A 27,649-nucleotide genomic window follows, 5' to 3' on the forward strand; every position below is an offset into this window, starting at 1 on the left:
CGGGGCGGGAGCCCCGCCGATAAAAACACGGCGGAAACAGACTACGAATGGGAAAACGCTCACCTCTATACACTCCACGAGGAATCTGGACAGCATGGAACCCGAATTAAACATCCTACCAGCTATTGTCTACCTGCTCCTCTACCAGGAGCACGAACGCCGGCGCAGACGACAACGGTGAGTACTGCACCTACGACACAGGGGAGCGGGGAGGAGAAAAGGTTACGGGCACACACATACGCGACACACCCCCCCCACCCCCCCACCCCCCCCAAATCCCTACACACCAATGCAGAGCAACAAGTCAGAGTGACACCCCCAAATCCCCCGGAATAATGCAAAGACAAAATAAATTGATCATTAAAATTGAAGTATATTATAGAATATTTGAAGTTAAGTGAAATATGAAATATCTAAATAAAATATATTACAACATGAACAATATATACATAGCCCAAAAGTCCGGCACATATTGGCTACTTTCCATTGTTCGTGAGCCAATGTGCATAAACACATGGGCAAAGCCCACACACGAGACCCGATTCCATTGGAGAGAACACTGCTGGGGCATCAGATAATAAAACTACAGGCACCTCAGGGGCAAGGGAAGGGGGGGCACCTCAGCCACATGAGTCCACGACGCCAGATCCACGAGGGGCCTCCATGCCCACTGTACCATCCTGGGGAGTGCAAAGCCACAGTCTCTCAAGTCTCTACAGTGGGTGGATTGCCCACTGTACCATCCTGGGGAGTGCAAAGCCACAGTCTCTCAAGTCTCTACAGTGGGTGGGTTGACCACTGTCACATCCTGGGAAGTGCAAAGCCACAGTCCATCAGGTGGATTACAGACTCCACTGGTTATTGAGGAGGCATGTTGGCCAGAGTGCTTCGTGAAGCCCTGCCCGACACAGATCCGGCCCTGCCAATGGGCCAGCGGTGCTTGAGATGAAGGGCCCAGCGGAGCGGTGCTTGACAGGAAAGGCCCAGCGGAGCGGTGCTTGACAGGAAGGGCCCAGCGGAGCAGTTCAGAGACGGCGGTGCCCAGCGGAGCAGTGCTTGAGATGAAGGGCCCAGCGGAGCGGTGCTTGAGAGGAAGGGCCCAGCGGAGCGGTGCTTGAGATGAAGGGCCCAGCGGAGCGGTGCTTGACAGGAAGGGCCCAGCGGAGCGGTGTTTGACAGGAAGGGCCCAGCGGAGCGGTGCTTGACAGGAAGGGCCCAGCGGAGCAGTTCAGAGACGGCGGTGCCCAGCGGAGCAGTGCTTGAGATGAAGGGCCCAGCGGAGCGGTGCTTGAGAGGAAGGGCCCAGCGGAGCGGTGCTTGAGATGAAGGGCCCAGCGGAGCGGTGCTTGACAGGAAGGGCCCAGCGGAGCGGTGCTTGACAGGAAGGGCCCAGCGTAGCAGTTCAGAGACGGCGGTGCCCAGCGGAGTGGTGCTTGAGATGAAGGGCCCAGCGGAGCGGTGCTTGAGATGAAGGGCCCTGTTCAGCGGTGCTTGTCACGGCGGGGCCCTGTTCAGCGGTGCTTGTCTTGGCGGGGCCCTGTTCAGCGGTGCTTGTCTTGGCGGGGCCCTGTTCAGCGGTGCTTGTCACGGCGGGCCCTGTTCAGCGGTGCTTGTCACGGCGGGGCCCTGTTCAGCGGTGCTTGTCTTGGCGAGGCCCTGTTCAGCGGTGCTTGTCACGGCGGGCCCTGTTCAGCGGTGCTTGTCACGGCGGGGCCCTGTTCAGCGGTGCTTGTCACGGCGGGGCCCGGTTCAGCGGTGCTTGTCACGGCGGGGCCCTGTTCAGCGGTGCTTGTCACGGCGGGCCCGGTTCAGCAGTGCTTGTCTTGGCGGGGCCCTGTTCAGCGGTGCTTGTCTTGGCGGGGCCCTGTTCAGCAGTGCTTGTCTTGGCGGGGCCCTGTTCAGCGGTGCTTGTCTTGGCGGGTCCCTGTTCAGCGGTGCTTGTCACGGCGGGCCCTGTTCAGCAGTGCTTGTCACGGCGGGGCCCTGTTCAGCGGTGCTTGTCTTGTGTTCCTAGGGAACCAGATCTGGCCAATAATTCCCGCTCAGTCGCCATCCGACCTTTCGCTAGCGGGGCCCTCCTGTGCTGGAGTCCTGGGCCCGTGGGTGTCCTCCGTCACACCCGAAATAGGGCTGGTGGGGCCCTCCTGGGCAGCTCGCCTGCTGCCGGACTTGTCCGCCCTGCTGCCCTTGCCCTCCTTCGCCGAATCTCTGGGGCCCTTGCCTCCCTTTGTGGATGTGCCAGGTGACGGTGCAAGGGTAGTGTCCTTGGGGGCAGCCGTCTCAGGCCTGTCGGGCCGGGCCTTCCCTTTTTTGGTTCTTTTCCCAGGGGGTGGGCTGGCTGTCCCCTTGCTGCTGGCCGATGTTCCGGCCCTAGGAGCTGGTGGACTCCAATAGCCCTGAACTATGGTCCTAGTAGGTTCAGGGCTTGTGGTGGCTGAGGTGCTGTTTGGACTCTTACGAGATGGAGGGGGTGGGTCAGGTGATGCAAAGAGGTTAATTTTGGAGAGGAAAAACTTTTTAGGAGCAATGGGAAGGGTAGGTGCAGTGGGTATGGGAGTGGAGGAAGAGGATGTGGTTTTAGGAGAGTCAAGTGTGCTGTCTTTGGATGCAGGTGCTTGTGACGGAGGCTGTCGTGAGGTGGATGGCTGTTGGGTGGGTGGCTGCCTGCGTTTGTGTGGTTTGGAAGAGGGGGTGACAGACACACTGGGAGAGGACACAGGGGACGTGTAAATGGCAGTGGGGGTGGTGACTGCACGTGTGCGGAGTGCTCTGGTGGGTGTGCTGGTGATGGACGTACTGGCTGATGGTGGTGTGCATGCAGGTGTGAGTGGAGACGTCACAGGGAGGGAGGAGGGAGACGAGGAGGAGGGGGACACAGAGGAGGCAGTGGCTGTTGGCATGTCTGCATGTGGATGTTGCTTGTGTGAATGCTTGTGTGATCTGTGGTGCTTATGTCTGGATGAGCTGCCCTTGGGTGTTGATGTGTGTGCAGGCTGGTCTGTAGGTCTGTCTGGGATAGGCAGAGGAACAGGGGAGTGGGACTGGGTGGAGGGAGTTGGAGGAGGGAGGCTGGAGACAGGGACAATGGCTGCCGTCAGTGCTGAGGCCAGAGCGTTGAACGATCGCTGATGGGCAGCCTGACCCGAATGAATGCCCTCCAGGTATGCATTGCTCCGATGCACCTCCCTTTCTACCCCCTGGATGGCATTCAAAAGGGTAGACTGCCCAACAATGAGCGTCAGGAGGAGGTCAATTATCTCCGCACTGAGGGCAGCAGGGGTAACTGGGGCAGGGCCTGAGGTGCCTGGGGCGAAGGAGATGCCCGGCTTCCTGGCCGAGCGGGCACGGGGCGAACGCTGAGGGGCTGCTGGGAGGGCGGAGCTGGTGCGCTGGGTGGCGGCTGTACCTGTTGTTGCGGTGGGCACGGATGTTGCCGCCACCACAAGGGAGCTCCCTTCCGAGGACGTGTCTGTGTCGCTGACGTCTCCACGGGTCCCCGTTGTGGAGCTCCCCTCGCCCTCCGTCTCACTGGTGAACTCGGAGTCGGTTGCAGGGCCCTCCGGGGCCATGTGAGATGCAGTTCCCTCGTGCGCCGATGCCACTTCTCCTCCGCCTGATGATGCTAATGCACACTTGAACAGGAAAACCAAAAAAAAGGGGGGGGAGAAGAAAGAAAGACATGTTGAGTGCATGCATTGGCGGCACCGTTGGCGGAGAGGACAGACACAGAAGCCCCCTGCACTACACAGCGCACTCGGGGTACACTACTCAATTATTGTGACTTGGCCTACAAGTCTATGGAGGACAACTGCACACATAGGTGAGCCCGGGCCATGGATAGCTGTACTTAGCACCCTACAGAGGTGGGGGGCGGGGGCACAGGGCCATGCCTAACGGAGGGGCCTAGCCTACAGAAACTGCCCTGGCCTAGAGATAGCCACAGCCCTCCTCCCCCACCCAGACACCTCCACTGTGTGCTAATATAGCAGAATGTGCTGAGACTCACCCCCTTGTGTCTGCTGTGATGTCCTCACGCGCCCATCCAAATCGGGGTAGGTTACCGCCAGGTTCCGGGACATCAGGGGGGGTCAATTGCCGTGTGGCACCCCTCCTAGGTTGGGAGGCCATCCCCAGCAGAGCCTCGGCGGTCTTTTCTGCTCCTGCGGCGGATGTCCTCCCACCTCTTGCGGCAGTTGGTGCCCCGTCTGTTGTGGACCCCCAGGGCTCGGACGTCCTTGGCGATGGCACGCCAAATGTCGATCTTCTGATGGGCGCTGACCTATGTGACATGTACAGGGTGGGAAAATAAATATCATAACTTTTCTGCATGGTCGATATGAGTGGCCCCCCCTCCCCAACCTTGCCATGTGGCACATGCTCTTATCTGTCATGCGTTGCATTCCTCATTCGCTCCCCTCCCCACCATCTTACATCCACCCCACTCAACACAGGCATAGCCCATACAACGTGCTCCCTGTGTACTTACCTGTTGGTCTGGAGGACCTTAGAGTAGCGTATACTGGGGGAGGACCCCATCAACAAGTTTCTCCAATTCCTCAGATGTGAAGGCAGGGGCCCTTTCCCCAGTCGCAGCAGCCATTGTCTCTTCCAGACCGAGGTCACAGCAGCACTTGCAGTATAGGTCCTCTCCTGTGGATGATCAGGTCTCGAGTGATTAAGCAGATAGAAAATGGCGGACACGCCCGCGGCGGTGCGTACCGCGACCGCCGGCGCACATCGTCATTGGCTCCTGAGACCCATAGGGTTCAATGTTAACCAATGCTGCTTTGTGCCGCGGTCTTCGACCGCCTACCGCCACGGTGTGCCACGCCAGCGCATTGACCTCACATCCCATTGTCACACTTCACAGGTCAGGCAGCCGCCATTTCAAGGGCCCACATGGCTTAATTTCTACTGCGTCACACAGGCCTAGGCCTTGCATTGCCAATCATACAAGCCATTCAATGCATAGCGAATCGTGTACTGTGCAAGCTGTGGTTACGTATTGGTGGGTTGCTTGACTCTGTGCTCCATGTTGTCCTTCCTAGGCACCGTCCACTGGGACTTGCGAGGAGATGGAGGAATCCTCCCGTGTACAGACCGCTGGTGGACCTGTCGACCATGGAAGAAAGACATGTCATACTGACATACAGACTTGACCGAGCCACTATACAGGAACTGTGTGCCCAGCTGGAGCCAGACCTGATGTCCCCCATTCGCCAACCCACAGGGATTCCCCCTCTGGTGCAGGTTCTGTCAGTACTCCATTTTTTGGCAAGTGGATCATTCCAAACAACAGTGGCCATATCATCAGGGATGTCTCAGCCTATGTTTTCTAAGGTTTTGTCCAGAGTGTTGTCTGCCCTGATGAAATACATGCGGAGCTACATTGTTTTCCCTGAGGTGGGCGATTTGGCTACAGTGAAGGGTGATTTCTATGCCCTTGGACATATCCCCAACATCATTGGTGCCATTGATGGGACTCATGTGGCTTTGGTTCCCCCCAGTGAAAGTGAGCAGGTGTACAGGAACAGAAAAAGTTATCATTCGATGAATGTCCAGGTGGTCTGTTTGGCTGACCAGTACATCTCCCATGTAAATGCCAAGTTCCCTGGGTCAGTGCATGACGCGTACATCATGCGAAATAGCAGCATCCCTTATGTGATGGAACAGCTACAGAGACACCGTGTGTGGCTAATAGGTGACTCTGGTTACCCCAACCTGTTGTGGCTACTTACCCCAGTGAGGAATCCCAGGACAAGGGCAGAGGAACGCTACAATGAGGCCCATGGGCGAACTAGGAGGATTATAGAAAGAACCTTCGGCCTCCTGAAGGCCAGGTTTAGGTGCCTGCATATGACAGGTGGATCCCTAATGTACTCACCAAAGAAGGTGTGCCATATCATCGTGGCCTGCTGTATGCTTCACAACCTGGGTTTGCGACGCCAGGTGCCTTTCCTGCAGGAGAATGGTCCAGATGGTGGTGTTGTAGCAGCTGTGGAGCCTGTGGAGAGTGAAGAGGAGGAAGACGACGGGGACCACACAGACAACAGGGACACAGTGATACAACAGTATTTTCAGTAGCACACAGGTACGAATCAACCACGCCATTTTACATTTACTTAAAGTCTCCTGCCTCTCTGCTGTCTGAGATTCCCCCCAGTTCCTGTTAACTGAGTTGTGACTTTCCCTTCCGTTTTCAGAGCTGTGGGCCCCACTGCGTGACCTCTGCTTTGTTTGCCCATGGACTACAGCTGTGTGACAGTGGTATGTTGTCATCACAATGTAACTGAACATTTTTGCACCATTATGTCTAATACATTTGTTCAAAATACAAGCAGACTCCAGATTTTTTAAGTGCAATAAGTGATTTTATTAAAGTGCTACATTTAGGAACATGATTGTAAAACGGTGATGGGTGATGGTGGAGTAATGTCCATGGCAGAGTCCAGTTTTCAGTCTCACAGGTGCATTGTCCATATGCCTGTGGAAGGATGGAGCTGGGGCAGTTCAAGGTTGGACAGGGTGACAATGTGGGACAGTGGGATGACATCAGGGGGTATCCTTTGCTGGCGGGGGTCTTGGCATCCTACTCTGTATTCTTGTGAGATCTCAGGGACCGCTTGCGGGGTGGTTCTTCTTCTGCAGGAGGTGGGGTTCTGGTGGCCTGTCGTTGTGTGGGGGCCTCCTGTCCACTAGCGCCGGCGGAGGTGGTAGGCTGTTCCTGGTCCATGCTAGTGACAGGGGCCCTTTGTGGTGCCACATGGTCCCGCAATGTGGTGACTATCTGGTTAAGGGCCACGACGATGGTCCCCATTGCGGAACTAATGTTTCTCAGTTCCTCTCTGAACCCCATGTACTGTTCCTCCTGCAGTACCTGGATCTCCTGGAACCTGGCCAGTACCGTAGCCATCGTCTCCTGGGAGTGGTGGTATGCTCCCATGATGGAGGAGAGGGCCTCTTGGAGAGTCAGTTCCCCGGGCCTGTCCCCCCCCTGTCGCACAGCAGCCCTCCCAGTTCCCCGGTTTCCCTGGGCCTCTGTCCCCTGGACGGTGTGCCCACTACCACTGCCCCCAGATCCCTGTTGTTGTTGGAGTGGTGGGTCAACATGGGTGCCCTGTAGTGGTGGACACACCGCTGATTGACGTGTCCTGGAGACAGAGGCATGGGCCCGTTGGGTGGGAGCTCTGCTGGTGTTCCCAGAGGGGGTTAGGTCTGGTGTAGCCTGTGGCTGTCTGTGGGGAACCGACTGTCCCTGGGTCCCCGATGGGCCGGGCTGGTCATCTGGGTCCAGGGAGACAGAGCTGCTGTCATCACTGGGGGCCTCTTCTGGGGGTGGGATGGACATCTCTGAACCCTCCGTGGCGGTGTGGTGGCGTTCGGGTCCTGCAGGGGTATAAGAGTATGGTTATTGCTTCTGTGTGTGGCATTTCGTGTAATGGGTGGGTGGCCGTGTACCCCAGTGCTGGCATTCCCTTGTGGGGGCTTTTGTGACAGTGGCTTGTGGGGGTGATGGGTGTGTGCAGTGGGCATGCTTTGGTGATGGGTGTCCATGCTTTGGGGACGCATGCAGGGCTAGGTTTTGGGATGGGTGGGTTGTGATGGTGAGCCATTTGCAAGGAGTTGGTGTGATGGGGCTGGGGGTGAGGGTGGGGGTATGATTTGGCATACAGGTGGGGTGGGGGGAATGAAGTAGTGGAGATTTGACTTACCAGAGTCCATTCCTCCGCCTACTCCTGCGAGGCCCTCAGGATGCAGGATGTGCAAGACTTCCTCCTCCCATGCTGTGAATTCTGGGGGAGTAGGTGGGGGTCCGCCGCCAGTCCGCTGTACCGCGATGTTGTGCCTTGATACCATGGAACGCACCTTCCCCCGTAGGTCGTTCCACCGCTTCCTGATGTCGTCCCGATTGCGTGGATGCTGTCACACAGCGTTGACCCTGTCCACTATTCTGCTCCATAGCTCCATCTTCCTGGCAATGGTGGTGTGTTGCACCTGTGCCCCGAAGAGCTGGGGCTCTACACAAACTATTTCCTCCACCATGACCCTGAGTTCTGCGTTAGAGAACCTGGGGTGTCTTTGGGGTGCCATGGGGTGGTGTGGATGAGGTGAGGGGTGGTGTATGTGTTGTAGAGTGTGGTGAGTGTGGTGGTGTATGGTGTTTTGTGCGTGGAAATTGTGTGGGTGATGTTGTGATTTGCCTCTGTGTGATGGTCTACTCTATGCTGTGCTGTCTCTCTCTGTCCTTCAGTCGTAATTGTGGTTGTAAGGGTTTGTGGGTGATATGGGTGTGTGTTTTATATTTAATTGGGTGTGTGGGAGTGGTGTGTATATGTGTCTCAGGTGTGTGTATTTTGATTTGTCCAATGTGGTGGTGTTTTGTAAAGGTGTGTGTATTTTGACCGCGGCGGTGTGTACCGCCAATGGAATACCGCGGTTGAAAGACCGCTGCGGGGATTTGTGGGTCGGAATGGCATGGGCGTATTTCTGTTGGCGTGACGGTGGAGGTTTGGTCATCGCCAGTTTTGCGCTGGCCGTTGCTGTGGCGGACTTTTGTTGATGTCGGTTTTTGTCGGTTTGCCAGTTGCGGATCAGAATTACCGTGGCAGTTTACCGCGACCGCGGCGGTGTTATGGCGGTCTTCTGACCGGCGGTAAGCGCCTTTTACCGCCGAGGTCAGAATGACCCCCACAACAATCTTAAAATCAACTTTACTAAAAGATGTATTTTTAAATTGTGAGCTCAGAGACCCCAAACTCCACATATCTATCCTCCCACAAAGGGAATCTACACTTTAAGCATATTTAAAGGCAGCCCCTATGTTAAACTATGAGAGGGATAGGCCTTGCAACAGTGAAAACTGAATTTGGCAGTATTTCACTGTTAGGACATATAAAGCACATTAGTATATGTCCTACCTTGACATAAACTGCACCCTGCCCATGGGGCTACCTAGGGCCTACCTTAGGGGTGTCTTACATGTAAGAAAAGGGAAGGTTTAGGCCTGGCAAGTGGGTGCACTTGCCAAGTCGAATTGGCAGTTTAAAACTGCACACACAGACACTGCAGTGGCAGGTCTGAGACATGATTACAGAGCTACTAATGTGGGTGGTGCAACCAGTGCTGCAGGCCTACTGGTAGCATTTGATTTACAGGCCCTGGGCACCTCTAGTGCACTGTACTAGGGACTTACCAGTACATCAGATATGCCAATCATGGATAAACCAATTACATACACATTTTGTAAAGGAGCACTTGCGCTTTAGCACTGGATAGCAGTGGTAAAGTGCCCAGAGTAATAAAAACAGCAAAAACAGAGTCCAGCACACATCATCAACCTGGGAAACAGAGGCAAAAAGTTAGGGGAGACCATGCAGAGGATGCCAAGCCTAACACTTATGAACCATTTACAATAAGACAGCAATGCTGTGCCATATTTGTAAACATCATGCCATTACAGGTGCACACTTTTTTGTAAATATGCAGCCAGTAATTAATGGCTACACAACAATGAGCAAAGTAATAGATTGTTGACAATGTTTAGATATGACCCCGCAACATTATTAAAGCAATAAAATACAGTGCAGATACATCCCATGAAAATATGCATACACATAATTTCTTAATCTTGCCATCTTTCACTTTAATTGCAGTCCCTGAAAACACAGAGGATGACTTTTAAAACTTTCTGTGAATGCAATTGAAACTTGCACAAGAAAAATTTGCATCTGCATCACTGGGCACATTTTCAAAAATATCACACAACAAGGTGCAGCAACCAAAGTTCTTGTGAATTTGGCCCATGGTGCAGATGCAACTTTTTACTTGTGCAAAATTCAAATTAAGCTGCTATGCTGCACCAAGTAAGTCGGAAACAGCAATAATAATAATCGGGAGAGGATGTGGTGTAATGGCCAGAGCTGCCAATTTTGTAGTTGGAGAACTAGGTTCGAACCGCTGCATCGGCTCAACATCCTGGGTAAATTACTTAGGCCCGTATTTATACTTTTTGACGCTAAACTGCGCTAACGCAGTTTAGCGTCAAAAAATTTTGCGCCGGCTAACGCCATTCTGAAGCGCCATGCGGGCGCCGTATTTATTGAATGGCGTTAGCCGGCGCAAGCAGACCGGCGCTGCCTGGTGTGCGTGGAAAAAAACCACGTACACCAGGCAGCGCCGGCGTAGGGAAAAATGGCGTTAGGGCGTCTTAAAAATGGCGCAAGTCAGGTTGACGCTAAAAAATCGTCTTAACCCGATTTGCGCCATTTTAAACGACACCCATCCCCCATTGAAATGACTCCTGTCTTAGTAAAGACAGGAGTCATGCCTCCTTGCCCAATGGCCATGCCCAGGGGACTTATGTCCCCTGGGAATGGTCATTGGGCATAGTGGCATGTAGGGGGGCACAAATCAGGCCCCCCTATGCCACCCAAAAAAAAAAAAAAAAAAAAATTATACTTACCTGAACTTACCTGAATGTCCCTGGGATGGGTCCCTCCATCCTTGGGTGTCCTCCTGGGGTGGGCAAGGGTGGCAGGGGGGGTCCCTGGGGGCAGGGGAGGGCACCTGTGGGCTCATTTTGAGCCCACAGGCCCCTTAACGCCTACCCTGACCCAGGCGTTAAAAAGTGGCGCAATTGCGGGGTTTTTTGACCCGACCACTCCCGGGCGTGATTTTTGCCCGGGAGTATAAATACGACGCATTTGCGTCGCCGTCATTTTTTTTAGACGGGAACGCCTTCCTTGCATCTCATTAACGCAAGGAAGGCGTTCACGCAAAAAAATGACGCTATTTGCCCATACTTTGGCGCTAGACGCGTCTAACGCCAAAGTATAAATATGGCGTTAGTTTTGCGCCGAATTTGCGTCGAAAAAAACGACGCTAATTCGGCGCAAACGGAGTATAAATATGCCCCTTAATCTCCCTGGGCCTACCAAAAATAAATGAGTCCTTGTGCACTGTAACTGTTGCTCATGTAAAGCGCTCCAATACCGTTAGTCGACTTCATACTTTATAAAGCCATAAATAAAGTGCCACATCTACTAAGATATGGCACTGTCCTGCTCTCTCCCTGGCACATAGTTAGGTTGAGGACTATAGGACCAGGAGTAATGAAGATTACCGGTAAGTAAACAGACATTACCCCCAGGTCCCACCGTCCTCGCCCACTTTATTACTGTATGGAGAATACCCAAGCCGAAAAAAGAATGGCCCGAGAGACAAAACCATCAAAGAAGCACAGAGGCAAACAGCAGGTACATGCCAAAGAGGCAACACAACGCCATCCTCGGAAAAAGACAGAAAGGGCTCCGAGCCATCAAAGCACCCAATTACCCAATTCACCCAGCTGAGGTGATAGCAACCAAAAACATCACTTTGAAAGTTAAAAACTTAAGAACAGTACATTCCAGGGGTTCAAAGGGGGAAGGCACCAAGGAACGAAGCACCAGAGTTAAATCCCATAAAGGAAAACAAGGCTACACCAGAGGACGGGAAAGAAAAAAGCCTTTCAGTAGACGAGAAACCAAATCCTCTAAATCTGCAAGATTACCCCATGGAGCACGAAAAGACTTAATAGCCGCCCACTGAGCACGCAAGGTAGAGACAGACAGGCACTTCTCAAAACCTTCCCACAAGGAAAAGTTGGCAAGGAACAATCCAATGGAGAAAATCCAAGAGGAGAACACCATTTCTGAAAATTACTCCAATGCCTAGCATATGATTTCAAAGTAGATGGCTTATGTGACTGCTGAATGGCCACCGCTAAATGCCTGGGAATGCCCTTGTGCTGCAACCCTTCCCTTTCAACTTCCAGCCCGATAGCCAACGCTTCCAGAGAGACATAGGAGTGACACACCGTAGAGGGAAGGGAAACAGAAAAAGAAACCAAGGAACCTGAACTGACATTAACCGGACAACCGGGAACCAAGACATCCAAGGCCAAAAAAGGGCCACCAGAATCACACACCTGTCCTCCCGCAGCAGGCGAGCCAGAAATCTGGGAATGAGGGAGATAGGCGGGAACGCATAGAACAGCCTGTCTGGCCAATGGACCGTCAATGCATCCACTCCTCATGCCCCTGACTGAGTACCCAGAGAGCAGAACAGAGGAACCTGAGCATTGAGCCTGGAAGTAAAGAGGTCGATGTAGAGTACACCAAACCTCCTGCACACCCTGAGAAAAACCTCCTGGGTAAGATAAATCTCTATTAATGGGGGAAAACACCTGTTGAGAGAGTCCACCACACCATTGCCCACCCCATGCACATGTACAGCAACCAAGGACTGAAGGTAGCGTTCCCCCCAGTGAAACAATTGCTGCGCCAGCAGATTGAGAGACTTGGATCGAATCCCACCCTGGTTGTTGAGGTAGGTCATGTGACCATGTTGTCGGAACGAACTACCAAGTGGTGACCCATGAGAGCATGACGAAACCCCATACAGGCCCAGAACACAGCCATGAGCTCTCTCTAATTGGAGGAACGCATCCCCTCCCGAGGAGACCAGAGGGCCTGAAGAAACTTGTTGAGGGGGGGTTGCCCACCTCCCCAAAGAACTGGCATCTGTAGTCAATGCCACTGGAGGAGTGGGCTGCAAAGGTACCCCTCTCTCCAAACTGGAGCCCAATGTTCACCAATGCAGATCCTTGTGAACCCTCAAGGAGACAGGTACTTACGTACTGTTTCAACAGAGAATCCCAACACAAGAGCAGATGAATCCACAAAAGACGGAGATGGAACCGAGCCCAAGGAACAGTAAACACTGCTGCAGCCATGAGACCCAACAACCGAAGCCACAGTTGCTCCGGGGCAGATTCCCATGACAGGACTCCAGAGACTGCAAGACATGTATTCTGGCTACTGGAAGAAACGCTTGGTTGAGATCCGTGCGGAAGCATGCCCCAATAAATGTCAGATCCTGAGACGGAGGCAGCTGGCATTTGTCCCAGTTCAGGAAAAACCCATGGCTCTGAAGAGTGGAACAAGCCAACTGACAGTCCTGCCCAAGCAGGGCTGGAAAGGGAGCATAAATCAACCAGTCATTGAGAAAGGGGTACAAGTGCATACCTTGGAGAGGCAAGGAGGCTACCATGGGAGCCACCACTTTCGTGAACACTCGTGGAGCAGATTGGAGGCCAAATGAAAGGACTCTGAACTGGTAATGACACCCCTTGAGACAGAACCAGAGAATTGTTGAAATGAGGGATGCACCGAAACATGGTAGTAAGCATCCTGAAGATCCAGGGTGCAAAGAAAATGACCCTGAAGCACCAAGGGAATGATTCTCTGCAAAGTCTCCATCTTGAAGGGGACATGGCTGACAAATCTTTTCAGAGCTTTTAAATCTAAAACCAGCCAGAAGCAAGGAACCGATGCTCAACTGCAGTGCATTCTGCTTGCCAGGGTCAGATGGCCATGGAGTGGGACACACCCCGATGGAAATGGAACAGTTAGAAATTCAATCCGATAACCATGGCGAACAACGTCCAGAACCTAGAAATATGAGGAGGTGAGAGCCCATGCTGGAAGAAAATTCTCCAAACGGCCCGACCTCAAGATCTAGGACAGTCATATAGTCAGGAAAGAGACTTATGGGGAGGTGGGGGGATTTTTGTTTCTTGTCCCTGCCCAGTGAGAACCGGCCTTGTGACCTCACAAACTGTCACCTTGAGGGCGCCTGAAAAAGAGACTTTTTACCAAACAAACTGCGAGCTCCCAAAGTGGAACGGAAAGAAGAGGAATGCTTCTTCTCCTTAAAATGTTATTTTTTTATTTTTTTAAATAATTTTTTATTGCTTTTAACAAGGGGGTATAGCATGTGATGATACAATTTACTAAATAGACCCAACCATAAGAACTTACCCCCCTCCCCCCTCGTGCACTTAGTCCGTTCCCAAATACTCTTATTCCAACAATTCTCTACTGTACGGGGCTATGTCAGTGTTCCATAGTGTTTTTGGGCTGCGATTGTGACGGTCTACTCAGATTCTGGTTCATTGTCAGTGTTATTATCCTCTGATGTGGGCGCATCCACAGACTTTAAATTTTCCAGCAGGGAGTCCCACTGTATAGCATTGTTTCTAGGCCTTTGCCCCTGTAGGGCTTTTTTAACAGCACTGATCCTTCAGTTTCAGCCCATTTCTCTAGCGCAATTTGCCACCTTGTCATTTGGGGGCCTCTCAGGTCTTTCCAGTGCGATGTTATTTCTCTCCTTGCTAGTATTAGTGCCAGGTCTGTGAATTTGTTGGTTATTTTTTGAGCTGACGGGTGAGGAAAGTCCCCCAGTATTGCCACCACTGGGTTAGACAGTAGAGATTTATCTCTGCTGGAGTATATTTTCCTGAACACTTCTGACCAGTATGAGTTAATTCTCAGGAAATTCCATAGCATATGTACCAGGTCTGCTTTAGGTTCGTCACAACGGGTGCAATTAGAGTTATTCGTGTTGTAGAATTTGGATATCAATTGTGGGGTAATGTATGCCCGATGATAGATATATAAGTTTATCAGTTTGAACCTTGCATTCCTAGATACTGAGTAGATGTGAGAGGTGATTCTAGTCCATTGAGTGTCCTCTAGTATAATGTCTAGATCCGTCTGACATTTGTTTCTAAGTTTGTTCATTGGTGCACAGGTACTGCTCTGCAGGGATCTGTATATTCCAGAGACTGTCCCCTTCTGGTCTCCCATTGAACAGAGGAACTGACATCCTTCATGTGTGTTTGGCTCATTAGATTTTGTTCCCCATAGTTTTTGGATGGTGTTAACCAAGGTATTGTGAGTAAGGAGCAGAGTTTACCATTACTGTACAGATCCCCCACTTTCATAATGTTGTGCGCTATCAGTTTATTAGTGTGTGTTGCGATGTATCCCTTCAGGGTGGGATTTAAGTCTACCAGGGGGAGCTCAGGAGAGTATGGGGACTTTGTACGGGAGCGTCTCAGAAATTGTTCCCAGCAGTGTCTTGATGTTTCCCATTCCAACGGGAGCGGTTGTTTAGATTTTTTGGGGTTCAGTATTATATGTACAATGTTTTAATAGAGGACAGTTTAGGGGGATTCATAAATCCTTTGTGCCTGGAGGTTCGCTGACTAATTTAGCCAGCCATTGTAATTGCCCCGCCCAGTAGTAGATTTCCAAATCCGGCACTGCCAGTCCACCCTCCGCAGTGGGCCGTCTGAGGGTGTTAAGGGCGATTCTGTGCCTATTCGGGCCGCTTATGAAATTCACAATTAGGGAGTCTATATTTTTTAACACTCTTTTCGGGATTATTAACGGAATAGTGGAGAAGTAGTACAGCAACCTGGGTAGTACTATCATTTTGAGCAGGGCAACTCTCCCAAATACAGTCAGTGGTAATGTGCTCCAGAAGAGCATATTGGCTTTGATTCCTACAATTGCCCTCTGTACATTTCCCTCTAATAGGTCCTCTGCTGTGTGATATATGTTGACCCCTAGGTATTTAAAAGTGTTCGGGGACCAGGGTAAGCCCTTGGTATCTGCAGGTTCTGTAGTGTCCCTAGTTAATGGGAAGATGGAGGACTTTCTCCAGTTGATTCGGAGACCGGAGGCCATACCGAAATTTTCAAGCATGTTTATTGCACCGGCTAAGTCTATATCCAGGTTTTTGAGGAATAATAGCATATCATCTGCATATAAAGCTACGTGATGTGTCCAGTTATTGATTAAGATACCCTCAAAGCACTTCGTGGATCTTGCTGTTTGTGCAAGGGGCTCTACTGCTATGGCAAACAGGAGGGGAGAAAGTGGACAGCCCTGTCTGGTTCCTCTACCTATAGGGAAGGAGTCGGAAATATATTGCCTGTACGTACTCTCGCGGAGGGGTTGGTATACAGTAGTTTTGTGCTGCGTGTTAATCCCTCTCCTAGTCCAAGTTCTAGCATGACCTGTTCTAAGTAGTCCCATATTAAGCTATCGAAGGCTTTTTCTATATCTACGGAGATTATCGCTGCTTGAGGCATTGTTGAGGGTAAGGCATGCAGTATTGAAACTAGGCGCCTGATGTTTTGTGCTGTGCTGCGTTGCGGGATAAATCCTGATTGTCATGTGGGTTAAAAGTCTGTTAGTATCCGACTTAGTATCTAGATTCAACATAGATAATGGGCGGTAAGAGCAAACGTCTGAGGGGGGCTTATCGGGTTTAACCTCTTAGCTGCGGGGCCTTTTCCTCCCCCAGTGCTGAGCCCTTTTTTGCCTATTTGGGGTAGTTTGCGCTTAGGCGTTCATAACTTTTTGTCCACATAAGCTATCCACGCCAAATTTGCGTCCTGTTTTTCCAACATCCTAGGGATTCTAATGGTACCCAGAGTTTGTGGTTTCCCCTGGAGGAGACCAAGAAATTAGCCAAAATACAGTGAACATTTTGTTTTTTCCAAAAAAATGGGAAAAAAGGGCTGTCGAAGAAGGCTTGTGATTTTTTCCCTGAAAATGTCATCAACAAAGGGTTTCTGGTGCTGAAATCACCATCTTCCCACCTTTCAGGAACGGGCAGACTTGAATCAGAAAACCAAATTTTTCAACACAAATATGGCATTTTATTGGGACATACCCCACTTTCACTATTTTTGGTGCTTTCAGCCTCCTTCCAGTTAGTGACAGGAATGGGTGTGAAACCAATGCTGGATCGCGGAAAGCTAAACATTTCTGAAACCTAGACAAAATTCTGAATTCAGCAAGGGGTCATTTGTGTAGATCCTATAAGGTTTTCCTACAGAAAATAACAGCTGAAATAAAAAAAATATTGAAATTGAGCTGAAAACAACAGCTATTTTTCTTTATGTTTTACTCTGTAACTTTTTCCTGCGGTGTCAGATTTTTTAAAGCAATATACCGTTATGTCTGCTGGACTCTTCTTGTTGCGGGGATATAAAGGGCTTGTAGGTTCCTCAAGAACCCTAGGTACCCAGAGCCAATAAATGAGCTGCACCCTGCAGTTGGTTTTCATTCTATATTGGGTATACAGCAATTCATTTGCTGAAATATGAAGAGTGAAAAATAGGTATCAAGAAAACCTTTGCATTTCCAAAATGGGCTCAAGATAAGGTTTTGAGGAGCAGTGCTTATTTGCACATCTCTGAATTCCGGGGTGCCCATACTAGCATATGAATTGCAGGGCATTTCTCAAATAGACGTCTTTTTTACACACTCTGTTATATTTGGAAGGAAAAAATGTAGAGAAAGATAAGGGGCAATAACACTTGTTTTGCTATTCTATGTTCCCCCAAGTCTCCCGATAAAAATTATACCTCACTTGTGTGGGTAGGCCTAGCGCCCGCGACAGGAAATGCTCCAAAACACAACGTGGACACATCCCATTTTTTTGACAGAAAACAGAGCTGTTTTTTGCAAAGTGCCTAGCTGTGGATTGTGGCCTCTAGCTCAGCCAGCACCTAGGGAAACCTACCAACCCTGTGCATTTTTTAAAACTAGTGACCTAGGGGAATCCAAGATGGGGTGACTTGTGGGGCTCTGACCAGGTTCTGTTACCCAGAATCCTTTGCAAACCTCAAAATGTGGCTAAAAAACAAGTTTTCCTCTAATTTCGGTGACAGAAGTTCTGGAATCTGAGAGGAGCCACAAATTTCCTTCCACCCAGCGTTCCCCCACGTCTCCCGATAAAAATGATACCTCACTTGTGTGGGTAGGCCTAGCGCCCGCGACAGGAAATGCCCCAAAACACAACGTGGACACATCCCATTTTGTTGACAGAAAACAGAGTTGTTTTTCGCAAAGTGCCTACCTGTGGATTTTGGCCTCTAGCTCAGCCGGCACATATGGAAACATACCAAACCTGTGCATTCTTGAAAATAGAGACCTAGGGGAATCCAATATGGGGTGACTTGTGGGGCTCTGACCAGGTTCTGTTACCCAGAATCCTTTGCAAACCTCAAAACGTGGCTAAAAAAACACATTTTCCTCACATTTCAGTGACAGAAAGTTCTGGAATCTGAGAGGAGCCACAAATTTCCTTCCACCCAGCGTTCCCCCAAGTCTCCCGATAAAAATGATACCTCACTTGTGTGGGTAGGCCTAGCGCCCGCGACAGGAAATGCCCCAAAACACAACGTGGACACATCCCATTTTTTGACAGAAAACAGAGCTGTTTTTCGCAAAGTGCCTACCTGTGGATTTTGGCCTCTAGCTCAGCCGGCACATATGGAAACATACCAAACCTGTGCATTCTTGAAAACTAGAGACCTAGGGGAATCCAATATGGGGTGACTTGTGGGACTCTGACCAGGTTCTGTTACCCAGAATCCTTTGCAAACCTCAAAATGTGGCTAAAAAACAGGTTTTCTTCACATTTCAGTGACAGAAAGTTCTGGAATCTGAGAGGAGCCACAAATTTCCTTCCACCCAGCGTTCCCCCAAGTCTCCCGATAAAAATGATACCTCACTTGTGTGAGTAGGCCTACCGCCCGTGACAGGAAATGCCCCAAAACACAACATGGACACAATCCATTTTTTGACAGAAAACAGACTTGTTTTTTGCAAAGTGCCTACCTGTAGATTTTGGCCTCTAGCTCAGCCGGCACATAGGGAAACCTACCAAACCTGTGCATTTTTGAAAACTAGAGACCTAGGGGAATCCAAGATGGGGTGACTTGTGGGGCTCTGACCAGGTTCTTTTACCCAGAATCCTTTGCAAACCTCAAAACGTGGCTAAAAAAACACATTTTCCTCACATTTCAGTGACAGAAATTTCTGAATCTGAGAGGAGCCACATATTTCCTTCCACCCAGCGTTCCCCCAAGTCTCCCGATAAAAATGATACCTCACTTGTGTGGGTAGGCCTACCGCCCGCGACAGGAAATGCCCCAAAACACAACATGGACACATCCCATTTTTTGACAGAAAACAGAGCTGTTTTTTGCAAAGTGCCTACCTGTAGATTTTGGCCTCTAGCTCAGCCGGCACCTAGGGAAACCTACCAAACCTGTGCATTTTTTAAAACTAGAGACATAGGGGAATCCAAGATGGGGTGACTTGTCAAGCTCTCACCAGGTTCTGTTACCCAGAATCCTTTGCAAACCTCAAAATGTGGCTAAAATAACACGTTTTCCTCACATTTCGGTGACAGAAAGTTCTGGAATCTGAGAGGAGCCACAAATTTCCTTCCACCCAGCGGTCCCCCAAGTCTCCCGATAAAAATGATAACTCACTTGTGTGGGTAGGCCTACCGCCCGCGAGAGGAAATGCCCCAAAACACAACATGGACACATCCCATTTTTTGACGGAAAACAGAGCTGTTTTTTACAAAGTGCCTACCTGTAGATTTTGGCCTCTAGCTCAGCCGGCACCTAGGGAAACCTACCAAACCTGTGCATTTTTTAAAACCAGAGACCTAGGGGAATCCAAGATGGGGTGACTTGTGGGGCTCTGACCAGGTTCTGTTACCCAGAATCCTTTGCAAACCTCAAAATGTGGCTAAAATAACATGTTTTCCTCACATTTCGGTGACAGAAAGTTCTGGAATCTGAGAGGAGCCACAAATTTCCTTCAACCCAGCGTTCCCCTAAGTCTCCAGATAAAAATTATACCTCACTTGTGTGGGTAGGCCTAGCGCCCGCAACAGGAAATGTCCCAAAACACAAAGTGAACACATCACATTTTTTCATAGAAAACAGTGCCTACCTGTGGATTTTGGCCTCTAGCTCAGCCGGCACCTTGGGAAACCTAGCAAACCAGCGCATTTTTGAAAACTAGAAACCCAGGGGAATCCAGGATGGGGTAACTTGTGGGGCTCTGACCAGGTTCTGTTACCAAGAATCCTTTGCAAACATCAAAATTTGGCCAAAAAAAAACTTTTTTCTCTCATTTCGGTGACAGAAAGTTCTGGAATCTGAGAGGAGCCACAGATTTCCTTCCACCCAGCATTTCCCCAAGTCTCCCGATGAAAATGGTACCTCACTTGTGTGGGTAGGCCTGGTGCCCGCAACAGAAATAGATCACACAACGGTCAATGTTGGTCCTTACATGAGGCAGCTGTTGACCCTGGGGTGATCCATTCCTGACGCAGGCACTAGGTGTAAGCAATCAAGTGGGGTAGTGTTTTTATCAGGACAGGTGAGGAATCACTGGGTGGTAGGAATTTTGTGGATCCCAGCATATTCCTGTAGTTTGTGTGACAGAAATGCGAGTTTTTATTCAACATTTCAGCTTTGCAGGATATTCTGGGTAAGAAAACTTTGGAGAATCCACACAAGTCACACCTCTGTGGACTCCCCCGAATGTCTAGTTTCCAGAAATGTTTGGGTTTAGTGTGTTTCTCTATATGGCCGCCGAACCCAGGACCAAAAACAGAGGTGCCTGCCTTACAAAACCAGTTTGTTTTGCGATAGATAATTTTGATGTATCCACAATACGATTTGGGCAGTGGAATTTGGGGCTGAACTAAATTGGGGAGCTCCCAAGAGAGCACTCTCTCTCTGTGCTTGCCGCCGCATTCACCTGCTCTCTGGGTTGGGCTAACCCACTATTACCCAGTTGCACAGAGCGCTTGCGAAGGGACAGCAGGACTGTCCTCATCACCTCCCTCATAATGTACTGGAAGAGGAGTTATCGAATGGGACTCCTCCGACTGAAAAATCATTCCCAGAGTCTGCACCATTGTCCTATCCCTCAGATGCTGTCTCAGTATCTGATGTCTCAGTCTCTGATCCTATGTCAGAGCTGTCCTCTATAACCCGAGTGCCGGCAGCAGTCATCCATCAAGATGCCATCTCTGCTATTGGCTAAACTGTTGCTCTAAAACACTAGCCTACGTAGACAGTCACAAAATCGATGGTGTGTGTGAGATACGTGCAACGATAGAGGCCACCTTACCTGCGCTTCTTCCCTCAATCAGCACGTTCTTTCAAGACACTCAAAAAACACCTTGCCACATACCATTCGTCACAGTCTTTAGCACCTCCTGCGCCCAGTCCAACAATCATTATTGGTGCTCCCACTCCCTCCTCCTCGGATTCCCTCATTACCACCCAGCAAAAGTGCCCTTCATCTCTCCATAGCTGCCCTCCACCCCGCACATACATTGCATTTGTATTATAGCGCAGGTAATGACTGACTTTACTAATGTACTCAGCTATTTACATAAAATACAGATTTGCTCTTTGCAGTAGGCATATAAACCTTCTGCGCTTCTTTATGGCACTAAAACTGCCACTAGACAAGTCTGACCCTTTTGTAGCAGAAACATAATCACAATACTTACTTGACTTTTTTATTGCTGCCTAAAAGCTACAGTTGAAAAGCGTCAATTGAAGTATGTGCATTGCTTTGAAGACGCAAGCTGCAACTGCAAGACAACTGGTGGCAAATCTATATATATCACTTTTATATGTGGGTCTGGTTTTCCTGGGGGCCCACACATATTGACAAAAGTGATATATATATATATATATATATATAGATCTATCTCTATATATATATCTATCTACATAGATATATCTATAGATAGATCTACTGTATATATATATATACATATATCTATAGATCTATCTATAGATATATCCATGTACATAGATATATCTATATATATAGATCTATATATATATATATATATATATATATATATATATATATATACATAGATCTATTTTTTTTAGTTGTTGTGTGGTTTCCTTGGGGGCTAAAATGGCCCCCAGGGAAACCCTACAACAACTTAAAAAAATATTGCCCCTGTCCATTTTTTATTTTTTATTTTATTTTTCTTTGTTAAAAAAAAAAAAAGGTTCCCCCGGTTGGGGGGGGGGGGGGGGAGAGGGTTCAGGGGGGGGGTGGCGCAATCGCGCACCCCCCTTCCAGGGGGCACCTACCTTTTAAAAAAAATATATATGCCCCCGGGGGGGCTGGCCCATTTTTCAGAGTGGGCCGACCCCCCCAAGTGAAATCCCCGGCGTCTAGTGGTGTTTCCTGGCCACTAGACACTAGAGGCCTTTCTGAAACTGTTTCCTGGCCCCCGATCACAGCACAGCTGGCCAGGAGGCCAGGAAACACTTTCAGGAAGGCCTCGTAAGAAAGGGGAGACTCTCCCCTTTCTTACGAGGCCTTCCCGAAAGTGGGGAAGGCCGTTTTCCCCATTGGAGCATTTTCCGATGGAGAAATCAACATGTCACAAAGGGGCGGATGGTGGTGGGGGGTAGACACGGAAGATATTCCGTGTCTCCCTGGGGCCAAAACAAAAATAAAAATCAATCCTCGGGTGCGATGCACCCGAGGATTTATTAACGCCCTCCCTGGTGTCGGCCACTGGTCGTGACCCGCACCAGGGAGGTAGTGCGGGCGTTGGCCAGTGGCTGACGCCCGCTTTGAAGGGGTTAAGTAGGGGAATCATTATAGCCTCATTGGTTGATTGGGGCAGTTTGTTGTTGCGCCATGCTTCGGTGTATATTGCGCAAAGTCTCGGTGCTAATAGATCCTGGAATAATAAATAGAACTCCATTGGGAGTCCATCCGTTCCCGGGACCTTCCCCCTTGCCATGCCCTGTATTGCTGTTTTAATTTCCGCTATTGTTATTGGGGCAGCTAGAGACAGGCATTCCTCCGCTCCTAGTTTAGGAAGGATGAGAGCCTCTAGTTCCTGGACCTGAATATTACTAATAGTGTCCTTAGGTGTGGCATAAAGAGTTGAGTAGTATTCTAGGAATCTCGTGTTAATCTCTCTTTGACCATGTACTCCGTCGCCCTCTTGTGTCTCGATTTCAACTATAGTGGTTTGCTGTTTGGAGGGCTTAGCTAGCCATGGCAGAGCACCTGCTTTGTCGCCTTCTGCACGTTGTTGGTTTATATACTGCTTATAATCAAAGCGAGACAGTCTAGTGTTTGCCTCAATAATTTTAGTTGTGGTTTTAGTCATGAGGGGGGTCAATTCAGGGTGAGTAGGGATCTTACGCTCTACTTCTCTAAGGGAGTCTTCCAGTTTTTTTAGTTTGTTCTCAATTGAATTTCGGACTCCTATACTCTCGCCAATACATTTGCCCCTGGTAACTATTTTGAAGGTTTCCCATTCAAGGGCTCTGGAAGTGGCTGTGTCTGTATTTATAATGAAGAATTCCTCAATGTTTTTATGTAGGGTGTGTTTGAATGCTTCATCTTCAAGTGATTCTGTCCTCAGACGCCAAGTGGGGATCAACGGTTTTTCCCCCCTCCATGCCAGTGATACCATCAGGGGGTTATGATCTGATATCGTACAGCTTAAATATTCGGCTGCTATTACTACCTGTTGCAGTTAGTGGGATATTAGGAAGGTATCTAGCCTAACGTATAGGTCATGTGTTATCGAATTATAGGAGTAGTCCCTATAGAGCGGGTTAAGCTGTCTCCAGCAGTCTCTTAATTGCCAGTGTTGTTGTCATTTTGTAAAAGAATTGGCGTTTTTTGTAGTTTGTGAATGCGGTAAAGGCGGATGTGACCTATCCAGGCGTATGTTGGCTATCCAGTTATAGTCCCCGCCGAGGATTTTCGGGCCTGTGAGGCTCGGACCTAACTCTTGCAATAGTTTATCAAATATTTTTTTTTGCTCTAGGTTCGGTGCATATAGGCCGCCAATTGTCACCACCTTCCTGTCTAGTCTGCCCTTGACCACTACGTATCTACCTTCTTTGTCTATGGTTGTTTGTAGTGCCTGGAAGGGAACCCCTGGTCGGATCCATATTAACACTCCCCTGGCAAATGCAGAGTAAGTAGTAGCAAAAATTTGTCCACCCCATCTTTTTTTAAGTGCGGTGACTTCCTGTTCTAACAGATGCGTTTTCTGTAACAGGGCTATGTGTGTTCCTCTGCGCTTGAGGTAGTTGCATACTTTATACCGTTTGGACATATTATTTAATCCTCTGACGTTCCATGTTATCATTTTGTAGATTGCTGCCATGATCTGTGGGTTTTAGTTTTGTGAGTGTGGGTGTGAGTAGACCTATAGCTAGGTTTTCTGTTAGGAATACTGATTGAGGATCAAGGACGAGAGTTGTTTGATTCGTTGGTGGTTAGTGCTTTTTGAACCCAACTATGTGAACAAATTTAATCCCCAACTCCCACTCCCCAGGACCGGCGACCAGAACATTTCCTGTCCAAACCATAAACATTCTTAAATTAGTGTCCTATAGGTGGGAGATGTGTCGGCAGTCGAGAGCCCCGCGTGGAGCTGCTTCCGGGGCCCGGTTGTGCAATGTGTTGCTTCCATGAGTGTGCACCCAAGAGGCCTAAACTATCAGTTGGTTTGAGGGGATATTTGCTTATTATCCTGGATGTGCTACTTAGGGCCCTATTGGTAATCACATAGAACTTGAATCTCATAGCCAGCGATTAGATAATCTCCTCCGCGGTACCTGGCGTTATTTTGGGCAGGCTTGTGATAGTGTCCTGCGAAGATGTCGATGAACCCCCACAGTCAGAGTCGAGATCGGAGACTTGATCCGGGGTCCGAGGACGAGGGCTGGTTCCTCCACTTAGGGCTGCTGCTGTTTCGACTGCATTCCTCATCTCCCGAAGTGATTGGTGTCTTGGTGGGGCTGCTTCCAGGGTTCGATTAACGGATCTGCTGCGTTTCTTGCCGGGATTGCGTGGGGTTCTAGGAGGAGGGGGCGGGTTACTTATGTTTTAAGTTTCCATCCATTCCCGTACTAGCTGCGGTGATAGAAAGAAGTGTGTTTTGCCGTCGTGTTCCACACGGAGCTTAGCCGGGAAGAGCATGGCATATTTAATACCGCATTCATGTAGTGCTCTCTTAGAGTCATTGAAAGAGGCCCTTTGTGCTTGTGTTTCTCTGGAGAAGTCCGGGAAGATCATAATTCTTTGGTTATTGCATGTTATCTCACCTAGTTGACGTGTTTGCGATAGGATGCAGTCTCTGTCTCTGTAGTGCAACAACTTTGCGACAATTGGTCGAGCTCTGGCTCCAGGTGGAGGCATTCTGTTGGGGACCTAATGGGCTCTTTCTATTGCGAAGAACGCTGAAAGGCCCTCCTCGGGTATTGTGGTTTTGATCCAGTTTTCCGGAAAAGCATCCATGGTATCTGCTGATGACTCTGTTCTTTCTGGGATCCCAACCAAACAAAGGTTACTCCTACGTGCGCGGTTATCAGCGTCCTTCGCTCTGGTTTCCAGGGACTTAATACGTAAGGAGAGATCCGAGAGCTCTGTGGTAGTTATGTTCTGTGTTAGGGTTGTTGCTGCAAGAGTTTTATCGTTTGCTTCCACCCTTTCCTTAAACTTGCGGTGATCCTCTCGCAATAATGTAAGGTCCACTGCTAGGTTATATATTTTCTTCTCTAATGCTTCCCGGGAGTCTCTGATGGCCAGGAGGACCGTATCCATGGTTGTTTCTTGTTGCACCTTGTCATCTGGAGAGGTTAATTTTGTGGAGTGACTAGTGGTTTTAGTGGTTGTAGCCTCGTCTTGGCTCTGCTCTTCGCGCTTCTTGGTCTATCTCATTTTTTGAATTATTGATTAATTAGGTGAGAAGAAGTATCTACTCCGCCGATGGGTGGTCCCTTATTTTGCATTGCACTTTCGGTGGGGGGCCCCACAGTGTTATTAAGACCCACTATTTTCCTTCAGGGGGTAGGCGGAATGGGGGGTAATCAGCTGACTGTTTATTTTATGCAAGGGGGGAATGTGTGGGTCCCACTCTCCCCCCGACCTCAGGGATTTCGAGCCTGAGTGATACTGTTCAACAGGGCTTGCCCGGGCTGAGTTTCACTGATGTTTTTCGTTCCCGTCCTAGATCTGTATTGTTACAAGGGGTCCTCCAGGTTATCCTGCGGTGGGGCCTGTGATCATTTTTGTGCTCAGCAACTCAGCTCGAGACAGGCAGGGGGGACTTCAGCGCAGGGCGACCCCGCTTTGCGTCGCAATTCAAGTCGCTGCTGTTGAGGGGGAGACCTTTAGCACCCGGTCTTCTCATATAATTCCAGCACCTACGAGTTGCAAGCCTTGGGCCCCTAACTCTTATTCCCCCACTCTCTGGGCTTCAAATTTGAGGGGGGGGGTTCATTTCTCGTGTCTGATGGCGGGGGGGGCATGCGACCAGGTAGTCCAGTGTTATTTGTTTTGTTCAGTGGCCCCGGCCCAAGGGAGGTTCGTCTTTTTCACGCGCCCGCAGCAGAGAACAGCCGGGGTGCTCCTGCGTCAGTTTATGGCATGGGGAGCACCTCCGCGTTAGTAGTGGCAAGGATCCCTGTGCTCCTCCTCAAGTTTTTGTTTTTCCGCCCGCCCTTATTTGGGGGAATTCAAGGGTCCCCGGTCTGCCGGGCGCAGGCTCCAGACCGCGGTTGGGCAAAGATTTCAGGCCCTTCGTGCCCGAGCGCCTCCCCACTCACCGGCTCATCCAGGGTACCATCGATAAGCTGCCTCTACTTCGGGCCCCCCCGATTAGCGGGGGTCACCTGGTTTTCATCGTGGGTGCCCCGTCTCCTTGGTGTTCCGAGGCGGGACTCCGAGGGGCTCACTTGGTCGCGGCCGCCATTTTGTCTCGGGCAGCCACGGATGAAAAGGTCTGAAATTAAGTTGTGTCCCAGGATTGTTTCTGGGTGGAAACGTCTCTCCTGTTGTCTCAGCGCATTCCGACACGTTCCTGATCCACTAGAGTCAGCTTAGGGTGGGTTTGAATCGAGCCAGGCCCCGTTTTCTTCCTCGGAGCTCCTTTCTAGGCGTGAGTCTCCATCAGCCGCCGGCCATGGCCCCCTTCTCCTTAAAATGTTTACGTAATTTCTCCTCCAATTCTGCCCCAAAAAACACATTGCCTTGGAAAGGAAGCCGTAATACAGAAGCCCATTGTGCAGCATCTGTCTTCCAATCCTGCAGAACAAGATTACGGCGAGCAAACACACAAGCCCTCTCAGCTACAGCTGATGCCTGCACCACATCAAAGGAAATATCTGACAGGAATTCAACTTGATGTTCAATAAGGAACATCAGCCCAGAGCAGTCCGAGGACCCATCCAGAGCACTATTCAGGGCCTTGAGATCTGACAGTAAAGACTGAGCAACATGAGTTCCATAAATGCCAGCCCTCAAAGCCAAATGAGTACCAGTATTTGCTTTCTTCAGGGACACATCCTCCTTCTTGTCCACAAAATCCCAATCACAGCATCCTCAGCCAAGGACGTGCGGCCAACCAAACTGGTGACAAAAGAGTCACTAGGAACATAGGTGGTCATTCAAACCTTGGCGGTAAAAGCCGCTTACCGCTGTCAGAAGACCGCCAACATACCGCCGCGGCCGCGGTAAACCGCCACGGTCATTCTGACCCACAACAGGCAAACCGCCAAAATACAGACATCCACAAAAGTCTGCCACACCAAAGGCCAGCGAGAAACTGGCGATGACCAAACCTCCACCGTCACGGCAACAGAAATACGCCCACACTATCACGACACACGAATCCACGCGGCGGTATTTCAACCGCGGTATTCTATTGGCGGTACACACCGCCGCGCTCAAAATACACACACACATACAAAACACAGCCACATTGGACAATTCAAAATACACACACCTGATACACATACACACACCACTCCCACACTCCCAATACAATATAAAACACACACCCACATCACCCACAAACCCCCACTCCTACAGAATCGGGACCACGCACAGAGAAAAAGAGAACCGAGCACCCAGACGCG

At 49.9% G+C, this 27,649-nt stretch overlaps 1 protein-coding gene across 1 annotated transcript in view; it reads right to left on the reverse strand.

The window, feature by feature from the left end:
• The window catches only part of LOC138261592 (syntaxin-binding protein 4-like), a 717,553-nt gene that overhangs the window by 675,051 nt on the left and 14,853 nt on the right, over nucleotides 1-27,649 (reverse strand). The window lies entirely within an intron of this gene.

Source organism: Pleurodeles waltl, chromosome 10 (assembly GCF_031143425.1).
Source record: "Pleurodeles waltl isolate 20211129_DDA chromosome 10, aPleWal1.hap1.20221129, whole genome shotgun sequence".
In the NCBI taxonomy this organism is placed as follows: Eukaryota; Metazoa; Chordata; class Amphibia; order Caudata; family Salamandridae; genus Pleurodeles; species Pleurodeles waltl.